The sequence below is a fragment of the Tachysurus vachellii genome, chromosome 14, assembly GCF_030014155.1.
Source record: "Tachysurus vachellii isolate PV-2020 chromosome 14, HZAU_Pvac_v1, whole genome shotgun sequence".
Classification (NCBI taxonomy): domain Eukaryota; kingdom Metazoa; phylum Chordata; class Actinopteri; order Siluriformes; family Bagridae; genus Tachysurus; species Tachysurus vachellii.
In genome coordinates this window covers 1217321-1234471 of record NC_083473.1, presented here as the reverse complement: position 1 = coordinate 1234471, position 17151 = coordinate 1217321, and the positions used below count along the sequence as shown (strand labels likewise).

At 40.5% G+C, this 17151-nt stretch overlaps 1 pseudogene; it reads left to right on the top strand.

Moving 5' to 3' along the window:
- Nucleotides 1–8102, top strand: LOC132857239 (major histocompatibility complex class I-related gene protein-like; annotated as a pseudogene).
- The last annotated feature ends 9049 nt before the right edge of the window (nt 8103–17151 follow it).

Sequence of the window (17151 nt, the reverse complement as noted above, 5' to 3'; positions counted from 1 at the left end):
CCCCATACGCTCATAACATCTGTGCATGAAGATCAAGCTACAACACGCGTGTTATACGTGGGTCAATATTCATATGAATCTATCTGAAGTTTATATGATAAAGGATGATGAAGATGAGGAAGATGATGGCTGCAGTGTGTGTGTGTGTGACACTTTGTGTCCTCACGCCTGCTTTGGGAGGTGAGTTTCTGGGAACTGAAAGTAAACCGAAAGTACTTTATAAAATCATTATAACTGAACAAAAAGACACAGAGATGTCAAAATATTATTCTAAATACACGGCGGAAGTTTGCAGTTATGGATTTAGTTAAATTCTGACGAGATCTTTGTTGAATTTAATGAAAACGGTTCACTTCCGGTCTGAACGATGGCTTTACCGTTATGTTTCCCGTTATGTTTGTTTACTGAAAATAACCTTCTGCTTTTAGACTCTATTTTATTTTATATTGTATCTGGGGTCTGTAGAATTTATATATATCAATATTTCCTTTATTTTTTTTTATAGTAATTACAGAATAATCATGAAGTCTAATCACACTGTAACATTTAACACAATAGTAATAGTTATATGTTAGAGTTTTACAGTTTTACAGTATTTTGAGTATTTTGGAGTATTTGAGCATTCGACACGTTTTGCTGTAATAACAGACACACGTGAGCTCCCTGGACTCCACGTGTTCATGTAAAACCTGATGATTCTTTTTAGATCAAATCCATCTGATTGAAGTCTGATCATGAAAATCAGACCTTTTGTACAAAGCAATTAATATGGAAAAGATCTCAGATAGGGAGCTAGAACTAGTGCAGAATCTTGGATATTACATTAGATACTGAATATTAATCACATTATATATAATTAATTACCATAATAAAATTAAACATATTGAACATTTATTTTTTTTGGTTTAAATTCTGAAACTGTTTATTTCCCAGATACAGAAACACAAAATATAGTTTTACAGGGTTTTATTTTATATCTATATTATACTTATAAGTCGTTACATTGACTGCTGATAATTCTATTTATCTTTTTTATTTCTATTTGTTTCTCTTTATTTATTGCATATATTAATATTTAAATATGACAGTTATATATTTTACATATATTAAATGCTGCTACTAAAACTGGTGTATAAACTTTAAAGCCTCACTAAAATACTCTCAGTGGTCACTTTATGAGGAACATCTGTCATTATACAGGTCCAGCATTTCAGCTGATGTTCACAACAAACATCAAAGTCTGATCTCTGTGACTGGTATCAGATGGTTTCATTATGAATGTAGATTACACAGTTTAGTTGTTCCTACTAAAGTGGATGGTGAGTGAATGCTCGAGTGCGAGTGTGGTTTTGGGTGCATGTTTTTAAATGTTCTACATGCTCATGAAACCACAGTGTGTTCAAAAGAGCGTGTTTCCTGTGTCATGTGTCGGCTGTGCAAAAGATTTCCATTTACTGCACACTTTTTTGTACACATTTTCCAATAATAAGTGGATAAGGTTCAACAGTGTACAATACTTGTGTTGTTTAAGTGTTTTCTTAAAAAATAATAATAAAGAAATAGAGATCAGGAAGAGGCAAAAACGTTTTTTAACAGAGCTGTAGATCAGTCACACTGCCATACATTCATATGGAATGGTTCATGTTACGTTCTATTGGGAAGAAAAAGAAAGACTGTACTAGTTTGTACTAGTGTGTAAAATGTTGCCAATATAATATAATATAATATAATATAATATAATATAATATAATATAATATAATATAATATAATATAATATAATATAATATAATATAATATAATATAATATAATATAATATAATATAATACCCTGCGATGGGTTGGCACTCCGTCCAGGGTGTATCCTGCCTTGATGCCCAATGACGCCTGAGATAGGCACAGGCTCCCCGTGACCCGAGGTAGTTCGGATAAGCGGTAGAAGATGAATGAATGAATGTAATATAATATAATATAATCACCACTTGATATGGTGACTCTGTAATCCTTTGTAGAAATGAACAAATTGTTGTCATAACTTTCAGTTATTCAGTAATAACAATGATGACATTGTTTATGAACTTTCATTAAAAAGTGCACTAGATTTACATCAGAAACATGACCAAAGACAATCAGAAGCCATATGATATCCAGTGCACTTTAATGTAGAACATCTAAACCTGCTTGTATTGTATTTCAGCTGCATGTGAACAACATATAGATAATAGAAGTAGGACAGGATTTGGTCTCAAACAAAAGTGAAAGTTGGTAAGATAACTTTCTATTCCCTCTCCTCCAGGTGAACACTCTCTGTTTTACACCTACACGGCTCTGTCTAAACCTCTCGAGCTGCCTGGAATCTATGAGTTCACTGCACTGGGCATGCTCGATGACCGAGAACTCGACTACTACAACAGTAAGACTCAGGTTAAGGTTCCTAAACAGCACTGGATGCAGGAGAAGATGGAAAAGGATTACTGGGATAAAGGAACTCAGTCCCGTAAGAGCAAAGAGCAGTGGTTTAAGGTCAACGTGGACATCCTGATGGAGCGAATGAGACACAATAAGTCTGGTTAGTTCAGTTTTATTTATCATTACTCATTAAATGTCAGATGTCATTTCTTTATGATTCTTAATGTCACACAGTTCTTATCTTTACTGCACTGTCTCCATTTCAGACCTTCATGTTCTTCAGTGGAGACATGGCTGTGTGATTGAAGGTGAAAATGGAAATAGTAAATTTGTGAAAGGAATTGATGAGTACAGCTACGACGGCACTGAGTTCCTCTCCTTTGATGATGAAAACTCGAGGTGGATCGCTCCAGTTCCGGCTGCTTTGCCGACCAAAATGAAATGGGATAACGTGTCCATCCTTAACACATACACCAAGAGCTACCTGGAGAAAGAGTGTGTGGACTGGCTCACCAAGTTCATGGACTATGGACAAGAAGAATTGAGAACATTTTGTGAGTATCCAGGAGTTTTTACTTGAGTCACATTCATCTTGATAAATTAAGAAGGAAAATTAACATCATATCTTCTTCCAGCTCCCCCAGAGGTGCATCTACTTACAAAGAAATCAGTGACTGACAGCAAAAAGCTGACCTTGACCTGCCTGGCCACGGGATTCTACCCTCCAGATGTGGAGATGCAGGTGAGAAAGTCCAAAACTTCCCTGCCTGAACATCTGGTAGCATCTTCAGGAGTCAGACCCAATGGTGATGGCACATACCAGCTGAGGATGAGTGTGGAGACCACTGTACAATTGTTATGTGAACCACATCACTCTGAAGAAGCCTATAATTGTAGGTGAAGGTAAGTGGAGCACCGTTACTGAGCCGAGTTATTCTACTTACAGCCCGTATCAATAAAAACACAGTGGTGTAAAGAAAGACAAATGAATCTGAAAATGTAAAAGGTGTGATCTCTTACATTGCTCTTATTCTTATTGTTGCATGGACAAGATTGCTTTGACTGCTCCGTAGCTTCGAGTGGTATCATTGGAGCAGTGATTGGAGTTCTGTTGGTGCTGGTTGGGGTTGCTTGTGTCATCTATATTCTTTATTCCAAGAAATATATCGGTGAGTATTGCTGCTCTCACACTTTCGAATATCTCACCTGACATCAATACATTTAATCTCTTCTCTTCCTCATGTACATTAATCTCTCCAGCTTGCTTGAACATAACAAGGAATGAACGACAAGCTGTAAATGGAAATGTGGCATATATTCCAGCTGCTGCAGGTATGTGGACATTGTGTAATGATTCTGTTTGGATAAAAACAAGCAGCTGGTAAGTATACGAGCTGTCCCACTGGTCCTGTTCCTGTATTCTGCACGATGATAAATAAAGTTAAATCTATTCTAATCAAGTCTTATTTAATAAGAATCACGAGAACAGAAAATTTTGTTTTACATTTTAAAACTCAACAGAGGAAGTATGGTATATTTTATTACTTACGTGTACACTTGTATTTACAGCTGATCTGGAAGGTAGTTGGTCATCTGCTGGTAGTTCTGCCAAAAATGAAAATGATTTTTTTTTTCAGATTGCAGATTTATGTTTGACACCCCTGTGTTATGGTCTATAATATAGACTCTATACAAACACAAAACTGACTTAAACACAAGGTCATTTTTAAACACTATTTTATTTAAGTCAGACCAGCACAAACTGAATATATCACAAGGATTTCTGAAATAAATAACAAAACAAGCTGAATAATATATTCAGAATCAAAAACTGAAGTGGCTTCTGCATCATAAAAGCTGTTTCTGGAGGTGCTTCGACAGATGTTGTAGTTGCTGTTTATGGCAGTAGACAGGACCTTCGAACCAGAAAGACACAGCTTACATTTGACTAAAAGGTTTTTGTCTTTATGCCCAACTAAAGTGAAATAATGAGCATATTTCCACTTTGAGAAACTCGTCTTGCTCTTGCCTTGACTCACCATTACTGCCCCACATACTTGAATAAACTGAAACATGCCCACAGTGCGGCGTCTTCGTGTTTACAGGTTGGCATCCACCAATCCTACAATGTGTCGCTGCTGTAAACAGGTTAGTCTGTAGGCTACACAGGGACAATGCACTATATGGTAACGGTAACGGAGTTACTTTATTTAAAGAGTAATACGTTAGAGTTTTAGTTACTGTCAGAAGTAACTGCGTTACAGTAACAATTTATCGCCCAACACTGTTTACATTACAACATATTTGGATTTATGAATATTTGATTTCTAGGCTTTGGGTAGAGAAACAAAGAAATAGAAAGAAGAAGCAATATTTAACCTTTAAGATCTCAGAGTGTGCAAAGAAAAAAAATGCAAAATAAGGTTTCCTTTTTTATCTATTTTCAAATGATTTCTATGTCAAATTTTTTTTCTTTCTTTCTTTTTTTTTTTTTGCTCAGAATAAGTAGGCCAGTGGTTCTCAAACTGGGACCCCTGAGATGGTATCAGGGGCACCGGCTTTATGACATTTTATAAAATAATTAATTTATCATAAATTCTGTGTAATTAAATCTCAGAAAAATAAATCTACTAACCACCAGCACTACATTGTATAATTTAATATGTTTTGTTTAATTCAAATATTAAGATTTGGAATGTTTTTTGTCATAATTTTTCTTTTTTTGGGGGGCAAGTAGGGATGCACTGTATAGAAGGGGGGCAGCATGCCGAAAAAGTTTGAGAAACTCCAGTCTAGGCCTAGTCTGACACACACACACACACACACACACACACACACACACACACACACTGTTACGTCCTTTTCTATTTTTGTTTTCTGTTTTGGGAGGTGTCTGTGTTTCTGTGCAGGATGAACACCGATTGGTTCCTGAGGTTTACCTGGTGCCACGCCCTGCTGGTCAGCTGACTCCCTGCGGCCTATAAAAGCCTCCACCACCCCTTCCTGTTTTAGCTTTGTGACTCACTTGCTGTGCTCGTGTCACTTGTTTGCTGCTAGTTACTATTGTGTGAGAGTTGTTTGTTGTACTTGTGTGTTTAGCCATTCCTGTTAATACTGACTCCTGCCTGTTCTTTTTGACTTTGATTCTGGATTGCCCCTTGTTGTATCTTGTATACAAGAACAGAGACGTCATTCCGTTTATAGCTTTAATTTATTAACAACGTAACAGACACGTGCAGCTTCCAAAATACACACTGCAGACTACTTTGTCAGTGCATCAGATACTCATACACACACCACTATTGACCTCTACTGGTCATTATTAGTTATAACCCAACATATAACATCCCTCCCCCCTTAACTTGAAAACGTCCACTTAAATTATTTCCAACACATATATTTGTAGAAATGTAGTATTAACAACATCAACATAACTTTCTGAAACATCTCAACACCTTGTTATGAATTTTTTTTTTTTTAATTATTTCACAAAGTCTTTAAGATATTCTGGTGGTTTTCTTGCTGAACGTCTCACACAACCTGTTTGTGAACTCTCAGACTGCTTTGTGTCTTCAGTACCAACTCTGGTTTTGTAAGTCTTGGTTCAGGGTCTGTGGCATCAGAGCCTACTGTTTCTACCAATCCTTGTGGTTGTCTGACACCATGACTTCAGGAATGCCACACAGACTGAAACTGTTCCTCAGGCACTCAAGAGTGACAGCTGTCGTTGCTGAATTCAGGGGGTATGCATCTATCCACTTAGAATGTGCGTCGATTAAGATTAGAAACATTTTACCCATAAATGGACCAGCATAATCCATATGCACACGTCTCCAGGGCTTTCTTGGCCACTCCCATGGATGAAGTGGTGCAAACACAGGAGCTTTTCTCTGTTCCTGACATATTTTACTTTAGACTCTATGTCCGCATCCAGTTTAGGCCACCACAGGTAGCTCCATGCCAGGCCTTTCATCCTCGACATCCCTGGATGACACTGATGCAGTTGGTCCAACAACACTGAACGTCCTTTCTCACGAAAGATAAGAAGTGCTCCCCACAGCACACAAGCATCTTGAACACTAAGTTCCTGCTGTCTTTTTTATAAGGTGCAAAATCAGCTGCATTACTGTGATCAGGCCACCCTTTCAGTACATACTCACGAACTCTAGAGAGTACAGGATCTCGTGCAGTTCAGTGCTTGATTTGCTCTGACGTTGTAATTGAGCTCACTTCTTTTTCCAGCTTGAAAACCTGTTCCTGATTGCGTAGCGCCTCATGGTTTTCTGGAAGGGGAAATCGGCTGAGAGCATCCGCATTTCCATTGTCTTTTCCAGCTCTGTATGAAATTACATATTTATAAGCACCTAGCAGCACGGCCCATTCCATTACTCATTGTGAGGCCATTTGTGGCACAGTTCTGAGCTCATTTAAGAGAGTAATTAGAGGCTTATGATCTGTACAAATTACAAATTTGCATCCATACAAGTACTTATGGAATCTTTTGACTCCAAACACTACAACAAGTTCCTCTTTATCTAGTTGTGAGTAGTTTTTTCAGACCTTGAAAGCTTTCTCTTGTTCCTCTTTCCAACACCAGGTGACATCTTTCTTCAGCAGTTTGTGCAGAGGTGCTAGAAGTGTTGAGAGATTTGGTAGGAAACAGTTATAATAATTCAACAGTCTTAGGTAAGCTTTAAGCTCTGTTACTGTAGTTGATGTTGGTGCATCTTTGACTGCCTGCACTTTTTCAGGGACAGGATGAATCCCTGTTGCATCCACTCTATGTTCCAGGAATGTGACTTCATTTTCCATGAAGTTGCACTTTCCCCGTTTTAACCTCAGACCGGCCTCCTCCAGCCAATGCAACACTTGATCTAACGTCCTCAAATTCTCCCTATCGTCCTTCCCAGTCAGCAAAATATCATCCAGGTATACCACTACTTTAGGAATGTCTTTTATCACAGCTTTCATGGATGTTAACTTGAAAGACGACTTCCGGTTGAAAGGTCACGCTGGCGCGTTTGGCTGCCGCTCCTCTCTCCCGTTTATTTTAGTAGTTTGTTGGCTATGAGCCAGTGAAGACAATTTGCATCTTTTTTCGTGATGTGGATTCATGCTTCGCATGTTGGATTACTGCTTTTATCTCTGAGTGCTGTTTACTGGACTTTACTGTTTTGTTGCCTGGCCCAGGACATACAATGCTTACACCGCTGTGAGGCTGCTGTTGGTGTGGACCATCCCCTTATGGCTCTCAGGTAAACTGCTCACCAGTTGTTGAACCTGAACAGACATTTGGATTTGGCGAAAGATGTACGTGCTCTCTGCAGTCATGTTGGAATATTGCGACCTAAGCATTACATACATCGCTCTTCAAGGCAGAGCTTTGAGAGCTCAATATCTACAGTAAACCTGTCGCTTATCCGAGATTTCTGCGCAAACCCCATAGACTGCTGTTTAGACCTACAGGGGTTAATTTTAATAATTTATTAGCTCTCAGGCGTGGGGAGGTTGCATCGGATTTGTCTCCTCCCCCGTATCTGATGAAATCACCATTGTTTAACGCGCGCTCTGTCGACAACAAAGCTATCATCAACTGCCCCCAAATTTGACTCATTTGTGTGTCTTGTTTTGAGTGTTTCTGCCCCCATTTCTACTGCAGTGGCTACAGTCTACAGGCCTCCTAAGTCAAATAAAGACTTTTTATCTGAATGATCAGATATGTTGTCTTTTCTTTGCCTCAGATTTGAAAGAATTCTTCTCCTGGGTGATTTCAACATCCATATGGATATAAAAGATTCCACAATAACTAATTTTACACCCCATTTGTGTGTGAAATGGGGAAGGCAAGACAACAAATTCAACCGATAAGGAGGTTTATTAATTCAAGTATTATAGTGAGTGACAAAATACATATAATAATAAAGAAGGTGGGACTATATACAATATACTGTATACAAGACAATTAACGAAATGAGAGGTATAGGGGAAAAAGGGATGAGAGTGGTGCTAAAGGAAATAAAGTAACAAAACAAAACACTAACTAATTTTGAGTGACCCTCTAATCTGACTAATAAATTAAAATGTGGAAACAAAAGGTCTTCAGCGTAAAAACGTCTTACCAAAACTACTCTAACTAAACAAAACACAAAATGTACAAGGGGTGGCACTTACTCCTAAACTAGTGTGTCTAATACAGAGATAAGTTATCCTACGTGTGCAAAATGTATGTTGCGCGACCTCTTACCTGTCCGCTTTTCCCCCTTTAACAGTGAACAAGTCACAAACAACATATACTAAGGGTGACAGAACAAAAGAACGGTTACGACATAAACAGTGCACAAACTCACAAACATTCGTTTTTTAGACAACGGGTGACAATGCGGATAAATGAAACATTCAGCCTCTTGCAGCCCTCTGGCGACCTTTCTTAAAAGTAATGGGATGATGGTGATTGGTGCAGAGACTCATGACGTCACTTTTAAAGCTAGGAGATTGACGGTTCAGCGGACCAATGGGAAACTGAGGATGGACCTGAAGCGAGACAGCGCAAGAGAGGTAGAAAACAACACTCTGGAAAGTGCATCAGCTAGAACATTTTCTTTCCTTTCTTATGTTAAATGACCAAGTTGAAGTTCTGTAATGACAAAGACCAACGCATTAATCGTTGATTTTGGTTGAACATGTGTGACAAGAAAACCAGATGATTATGATCGGTGAAGACGGTAACGGGTAGATTGCGAGAACCAACATCTTTATCCTCCTGAAGAAGGACAGCCCCAGCGCCAACACCACTGGCATCAACTTCTATTTTAAATGGTAAGGCACAGTCTGGAGACGCAAGAACAGGTGCATTACAAAGAAGTGCTTTAACATTACAGAAAGCGTACTGACACTCTTTAGACCACACAAATGGCTTGGATGGACTAAGTAATGAAGTGAGAGGATATACAACCGTAGAAAAGTTTTTGCAAAAACTTCGATAGTATCCAGCCATGCCTAAAAACCGATGCAGCTCTGGGAGTGGGAAAATCTACGATAGCCGTAACCTTGTCCTCAACTGGGCAAACCTGATCATGACCGACCTCTTTACCGAGGTAGGTTCTAGTCGCTTGACCAAACTTACATTTGGCTAGATTAAGGGTTAACGAGGCCTTGTCAAGACACTCAAATGTCAAGTTCTCGGTGAACGAGTATGTTCAATCCAAGCCATTGAATAAACAACAACATCACCCAGATATGCGCTACAATTTGGCACACCTGCCAATACTAAGTTTACGAGACGCTGAAAGGTTGCCGCTGTATTTCGTAAGCCAAACAGTAAAACAGAATATTGTAGTAGGTGATCTGGGGTTACAAATGCAGAAATTTCAGAGGCCTAGGACGTGAGTGGAACTTGCCAGTAACCTTTTAACATGTCTAATTTGCTGATCCCACATGGTCACAATTCCGAAGGGAATTTGTTTTGCACTCAAGGAAGCCACATTAACATTCAACAACATTACAAACATAGACACAAAAAACAAAACATAAACAACACAAACACAGCAATGATAGTGACACAATAATCAGTCCAATATCTAAACATGAATCGATAGCTAATTAAAAAAATTCTTTAAAAATTCTATGTGCTTGTGTCTGATCTGTTCAGTAACTGAATGCTCCTCGGTACAAATGATGTAATGGCACGTTTAGTTTTTGTTGGTGGCATTCGAAATCTACATCCAGATGGGAGTAAAGAGAACTCTAGGAAAAGTGGGTGGGATGGATCATCCAGTATCCTCAATGCCAGATTCAGGGTATACTGATCTGTAAGATTGGAGATGCTTTTAACATCAGATCCAGTCATTTTTCTGCCCATTTTAGTCACCTTATCCAGCATATTCCTGTTCTGGACAGAAAGACCTCCCCCCCCAGCACTGGATGGTGAAAGTCACCACACTCTGAATAAAAGTTAAATGAAACAATGTCAAAGTCGTTGTGTCTGCATTAAAACTACGCAGTTTCCTTAAAAAATAGAGCCGTTGCTGTGCTTTTGAGTATCTTGCTAGTGTGTTTTAGACCAGTTAAGTTTATAATCAATAATAGTGCCCAGATACTTATATTCCATCACAGTCTCAATAACAGTCCCTTGAATAGTAACAGGTTGCAGTGGATGGTGCTTTTTTCTAAAGTTGATCACCATTTCTTTTGTTTTAGAAATGTTTAAAATTAGTGAGTTTTGATTGCACCATTCATGGAAGTGGTCAACCTCAGTCCTGTAATCCTGTTCATTATTATTTGTTAAAAAACCGACTAAAGCAGCATCATCTGCAAACTTAATCAGTGAACAGTTAGAATGGTGACTGACACAATCATTAGTGTATAAAATAAATAACAATGGTGATAAAACACATCCTTGTGGCACTCCTGTGTTTGTCACAATGGTTCTTGACCGACCGTGACCCGCCGTCACATACTGTTGTCTGCCTGTTAAAAAGTCCTGAATCCACTTTAAAAGAGTGAGGTTTACACCCATGCTTGTCAGCTTCTCTATCAATATGTGTGACTGGATGGTATTAAAAGCTGAGGAGAAGTCTGCAAACAGGATGCGTACATAAGAAGCCAGTGTTTCAAGATGTTTGTAAATTCCATTCAGGAGGGTTGTAACAGCATCTTCCACACCCCTTTTCTCTCTGTAAGCAAACTGTAATGTGTCCATGTGAGCTTGGGTTTGAATTTTAAGACGAATTAAAATAATCCGCTCAAAGCACTTCATAGCAACGGAAGTGAGTGCCACTGGTCTAAAGTCGTTCAGTCCAACTGGTTTGGGTTTCTTAGGAAGTGGTAGAATTTCTGCTATTTTAAATATCTTTTGGACTTTGTGTGTGTCAAATGATTTCTGAAACAGTCCTTTAAACACTGGGCTCAGTTGTTCTTTGCAGCTCTTTAGGACGGTGCCTTCCAACCTGTCAGGGCCAGCAGCTTTCCGTGTCCTTATATGGGAGAAGATCCGCCCCACTTCCTCACCTGATTGATGCACTTGCTCTTCCATCAAAGCTGATTGGAGTAGGTGGCACGTCACTCTCCCATCTCGCAAAGTGTTCATTCAGGGCATTTGCTTGTTCGACTGAATGTATCGGAGTGTTAGAGTGGTGATGGTTTTGACCTATAATAGTTTTAAAACCCCTCCACACCATACGAGAGTTATTTTCCTTAAGTTGTTGTTCAACTTTATCTTTATATTGTCTCTTACCCTGTTTAATTTTCATCTGTATTTCCCTCTGAATCAGCTTCCCTCCACACCTGTCATTTGCTTTAAAGGCTCTTTCTTTATCCACTAACAGTTTTTTAATTTCGGTTGTAATCCAGGGTTTTGAATTTGCAAAATGTTTCACACGTTTTGTCGGGATCACATTGTCAACACAAAAGTTAATATATGACGTGACAACATCCACATGGTCGTCGACATCTACACAGTCAAAACAGCCCTGCAGAGCTGTCACACTGTCATCGTCCCACACACGCACTGATGCGATTTTAGGTTTTTCCCTTTTAAGTTTTTGTCGGTAAGAGGGCAATAAAAAGACAGTGTTATGATCTGACCCACCTATCGCTGGTTTGTTGACTGCTTTATAAGCATTTTTTATGTTGCCATAGCATAGATCAATTGTTTTTGATCCACGCATGGCACATTTCACATATTGCTGATAGTGGGGTAGTGCAGATGACAAGGAGCAGCCGTTAAAGTCACCCAGAATAAGTTTGGGAGTATCTGGGGACGCTGCCTCAAGTTCTTGCACATGATGATATATCGCATCTACGGCTGCTTTATAATTTGCATCAGGAGGAATATACACTAGACATACAAATAGTTGCCCAAACTCTCGTGGTAAATATATAGGTCTTAAGGAAACTGATAGTAGTTCTATGTTTGGAGAATTGATAGTATGTCTAATGATATGTTGTCTACACCACTTGGTGTTAATATACATACATAATCCTCCACCGATTGATTTCCCTGTGGCTTGTTGTTCTCTATTAAGTCTTAATGGTGTACCAAAGCCAGGTAGGTAAAGACTATCATCATTCATTGCACTGTTTAACCAAGTCTCACTGAAACATAACAGACAACTATCTCTGTATTCATACCGGTATTGCGTAGAGGCATGGAGTTCATCTAATTTATTCCTTAGCGATCTCACGTTGGAGAGGACTATAGTGGGTAGTGGAGGTTTAAATCCCCTTGCACGAACACGGCGTTTAATACCTCCTCTTGAGCCATGCTTTCTCTTTATCCTGGTAGATCGCTGTTCAGGTGAACGAAGACATTCCACAGGAAAATCTGTTGGAGGTGTCCACTGCAGCTGTGTTGTAAGGCCCAGCTGAAGTAGTTGATGTCTACCGTAGATTATCCTGGATGGCTCGGCGTTTGACAAAAGTAGAGAAAGTAGAGTAATCCCCAAAAAAAGTTCCAAGTAAACCATATTACCATCCATTGTTTACATCCAATTGCAGACGTTTACATTCGAATCATTCAAAAACACGACTTGACGATTCAAAAAAGAAAAAAAAACAACATATACTAGTAACAAACATTGACCAGACAATCAGAGCTCCCATGTGCGTGTCAGCCGCTTAGCAGCACCACCCCCCTAGAGGGGTACAACACATTTGTTTGTCTAGGAGCAACATTAAAAAGAGAGGGAAAATCAGAAATCAATTGAATTATGTCAGACATCTCGTTCTGTCGATAAATGTGTGAGATATGATGGAAGATCTTTTAACATCTCAGAGTTTGCCAGTCTCACGCATTGCTGCGGAGCATTACGGAGAATAACACCGTCCCCATCAGCACCTGAGATATTAGGGGGGGTTGCCACCTCTACTCATACAGCTACAGAAGAGACAACGGGCCTAACAGTCTGATCTGCAGCATAAGAAGAAGAATTTTTTCTGTTGTGGTACGGTTTTAACATGTTTATATGACAAACTCTGGTTTGGCGTTTCCTATCAGGAGTGTGAATCATATCTGTGTCACTTATTTTCTTTTTTATGATATACGGTTCAAAGAAACGTGCAGAAAGTGCTGAAACTGGTACAGGTAAAAGCACAAGCACACTATCACTCGGCTGAAAAAATCTAGCAACTGTCTTGCGATCATACTGACGTTTCATGCTTTTTTTGTGCGGTCGTCTATGAACTTTAGCCAGCGAACAAGCACGATGTAGACCAGGGGTCACCAACGCGGTGCCCGCGGGCACCTGGTCGCCCACAAGGAGCACTTAAGGCGCCCGTGAGGCATGTTCTAAAAATAGCACTGGTCAAAATATAGTTCCGTCTAAAAAAAATTTCTTGCTGTAGTTTTTGAATAAAAAATGCTTGCATTAATGTAGATTTTAAAATGACTAAACATTAAACGTTAAAATGTAAACAAAAATGTTTTAGTTATATAACAAACTCTGGCCTTTTCTGAAGTCAAATGTCAATATTGCATGCAGTATTGGTGCAATATTGGTGCAGCAACAATGAGGAGTCAGTTGTGATTTACATTTACATTTACAGCATTTGGCAGACACCCTTATCCAGAGCGACGTACATAAGTGCTTAAATCTCTAACATTGAATACATTAATGCTGGCTCACTAAGTTACATACTTAAGATACCATGAGTTTAAAACATTTGTTCAAAGTTACAATGAAATTGTAAGTGTCAAAGGTGTTTTTTTTTTTTTTTTTTAAATGCAAAAGATAAGGAAAGAAGTGCTAGTTGAAGTGTTTCCTGAATAAGTAGGTCTTCAACCGCCGCTTGAAAATAGCCAGTGACTCAGCTGTCCGGACCTCTAGGGGAAGTTCATTCCACCACCTTGGTGCCAGTACAGAGAAGAGTCTTGTGGTATACTTGCCTCTTACCCTGAGAGATGGTGGAACCAGTCGAGCAGTGCTGGTAGATCGGAGGGTGCGGGGTGCAGTGCGAGGAGTGATGAGGGCTTTGAGGTAAGAGGGAGCTGGTCCATTTTTGGCTTTGTAGGCCAGCATCAGTGTTTTGAATCTGATGCGTGCAGCTACCGGAAGCCAGTGGAGGGATCGCAGCAGCGGGGTGGTGTGCGAGAACTTTGGCAGGTTGAAAACAAGCCGGGCAGCTGCATTTTGGATCATTTGCAGAGGACGGATTGCGTTCATAGGTAGACCTGCCAGCAGTGCATTGCAGTAATCCAGTCTAGAAATGACAAGAGACTGAACGAGTACCTGAGCAGCCTGTGTGGACAGAAATGGCCGAATCCTTCTAATGTTGTAAAGAAGAAACCGACATGAGCGAGTCACATTAGCAACATGAGAGGAAAAGGACAGTTGATTGTCCATGGTTACCCCAAGGTTGCGAGCTGTGGCTGAAGGGGAGATCAGATCATTGTGCAAGGATATAGCAAGATCATGACCTGGGGATGAATCACCTGGGATGAAGAGCAGCTCAGTTTTGCTAGGATTAAGCTTTAACTGATGAGCAGTCATCAATGATGAAATTTCTGCCAGACATGCAGAGATCCGGTCAGAAGCTGTGGCATCTGCGGGTGGGAAAGAGAAGATAAGTTGTGTATCATCAGCATAGCAGTGGTAAGAGAACCCATGTGAGGAAATAACTTCCCCAAGAGAGTGAGTATACAGGGAGAAAAGAAGAGGACCAAGTACTGAGCCTTGTGGGACGCCAGTGGAGAGTCTGCGTGGAACAGATGTCACTCCCCTCCATGTTACCTGATATGAGCGTCCTTCCAGGTAGGAAGCAAACCATTCCCAAGCTGATCCGCAAATCCCAAGACTCCTGAGGGTGGCTAAGAGAGTCTTATGGTTGACCGTATCAAACGCTGCTGAAAGGTCAAGGAGGATAAGGACGGATGAGAGATTGGCTGATCTAGCAGCATGTAGTTTCTCAGAGACATCTAAAAGGGCTGTCTCTGTGGAATGAGCTGCTTTAAAGCCAGACTGGTTGGGGTCTTGGAGGTTGTTCTGTGATAGATAGACAGACAGTTGATTAAAGACAATGCGTTCAAGAATTTTTGAAAGAAACGAGAGAAGTGATACCGGTCTGTAGTTACTGATGTCTGATGGATCCAGAGCAGGTTTCTTCAGGATGGGAATAACCCTTGCCCTCTTGAAAGTAGTTGGTACCTGACTAGATGCTATGGATCTATTGGCGATAGTGGTAATGAAGGGCAGAAGGTCTTGCGAGATGGTCTGGAGCATAGTGGAAGGGAGAGGATCCAATGGGCAGGTGGTAGGATTGCAAGACTGGATGAGTTTTAGAATCTCTTCTGCTGTTACAGTTGAGAAATGCGACAACAAAGGTGTAGGGGAGTCCATACTCTGAGATGTAAGTGCAGTCGGGGCTGAAGTGAAGGTCTGGCAGATTTCCTCAATCTTCTCCTGGTAGAAAGAAGCAAAGTCTTCTGCAGTCAGGGAGGATGAAGAAGGTGGAGCCGGGGGGTTGAGCAGAGAAGAGATGATGTTGTGGAATTCCCGAGGGTCATGTGAGGAAGCTTCAAGCTTTTCCTTGTAGAAGGAAGTCTTGGCAGAAGTCACATCTGAGGAGAACTTGGCCATGAGTGTTCGGTAAGAATCAAGATCTGCATCAAGTTGTGATTTCTTCCACTTTCTCTCTGTTGATCTTAGCTCTCTTCGATTGTTGCACAGCACATCTGAAAGCCAAGGAGCAGAACAAGAAGTTTTCTTGGGTTTAGTGGACATAGGGCAGAGGAAGTCCATAGTTGAGGAAAGAGATGAGAGGAAAGTATCTGTGGCCAAGTCCAAGGGCAGTGACGAAAAAGACTCAGGATCAGGAAGGGAAGAAAGAGTGCCAGAAGCTACAGAAGAAGGGGAGACAGAGTGAAGGTTGCGGCAGCTAAGAGCGAGGGGTTGAGAGGTAGTTTTAGGTAGGGTAGGGAGAGTGATGGTGAAGGATACCAGGTGATGATCAGAGACATGTAGTGGGGTAGCAGTCACGTCTGTAGCTGGAGAAGGACGGGTGAAAACCAGGTCCAGCACATTGCCTCCTTTGTGTGTGGGGATGTAGCTGTTGAGTGTGAGTGTGAATGAGTCGAGAAGAGACAGGAGGGAAGAAGAATGTAGCTTGTCAGAGGGGAGGTTGAAGTCACCAAGCACTGTCAGGGGGGAGCTATCAGAAGGGAAAGCACTAAGCAGTGTGTCCATTTCTTCCAGGAAGTCACCTAGGGGACCAGGAGGGCGGTAAACAACAATGATAACAAGGTTAATTGGAGAGGTAACTGAAATGGCATGAAATTCAAAAGAGGAGATGGTTAAGTGAGACAAGAGGAGAGGTGTAAAGCACCATTTCTTTGACAGCAATAAACCTGTACCACCACCCCTGCCTGTTTCTCATGGTGAGTGAGAGAAAGCATAGGCAGTGGATAAAGCAGCTGGTGTAGCAGTGTTCTGTGGGGATATCCAGGTCTCTGTTAGTGCAAGAAAATCAAAGGAGTAATGGGAAGTTAAAGCAGAGATAAAATTAGCTTTTTTCACAGCAGACTGGCAATTCCAGAGCCCACCTACCACCACTGTTTGAGACTTACACAACAGAGGAGGGTAGATGAGGTTACTGGGATTGTGACCTCTGCTCTGTGGACGAGAGTGTCTGCGAGTGTAGGAATTGAGTACAGAGATGGGTTTAAGGCACATATTTGCAGTCAAGAGTGAGAATTAAGGTATGGTAGAATATAGCAAAACAGTATTAGACACAAAGTTTACAATGAGAGAGAG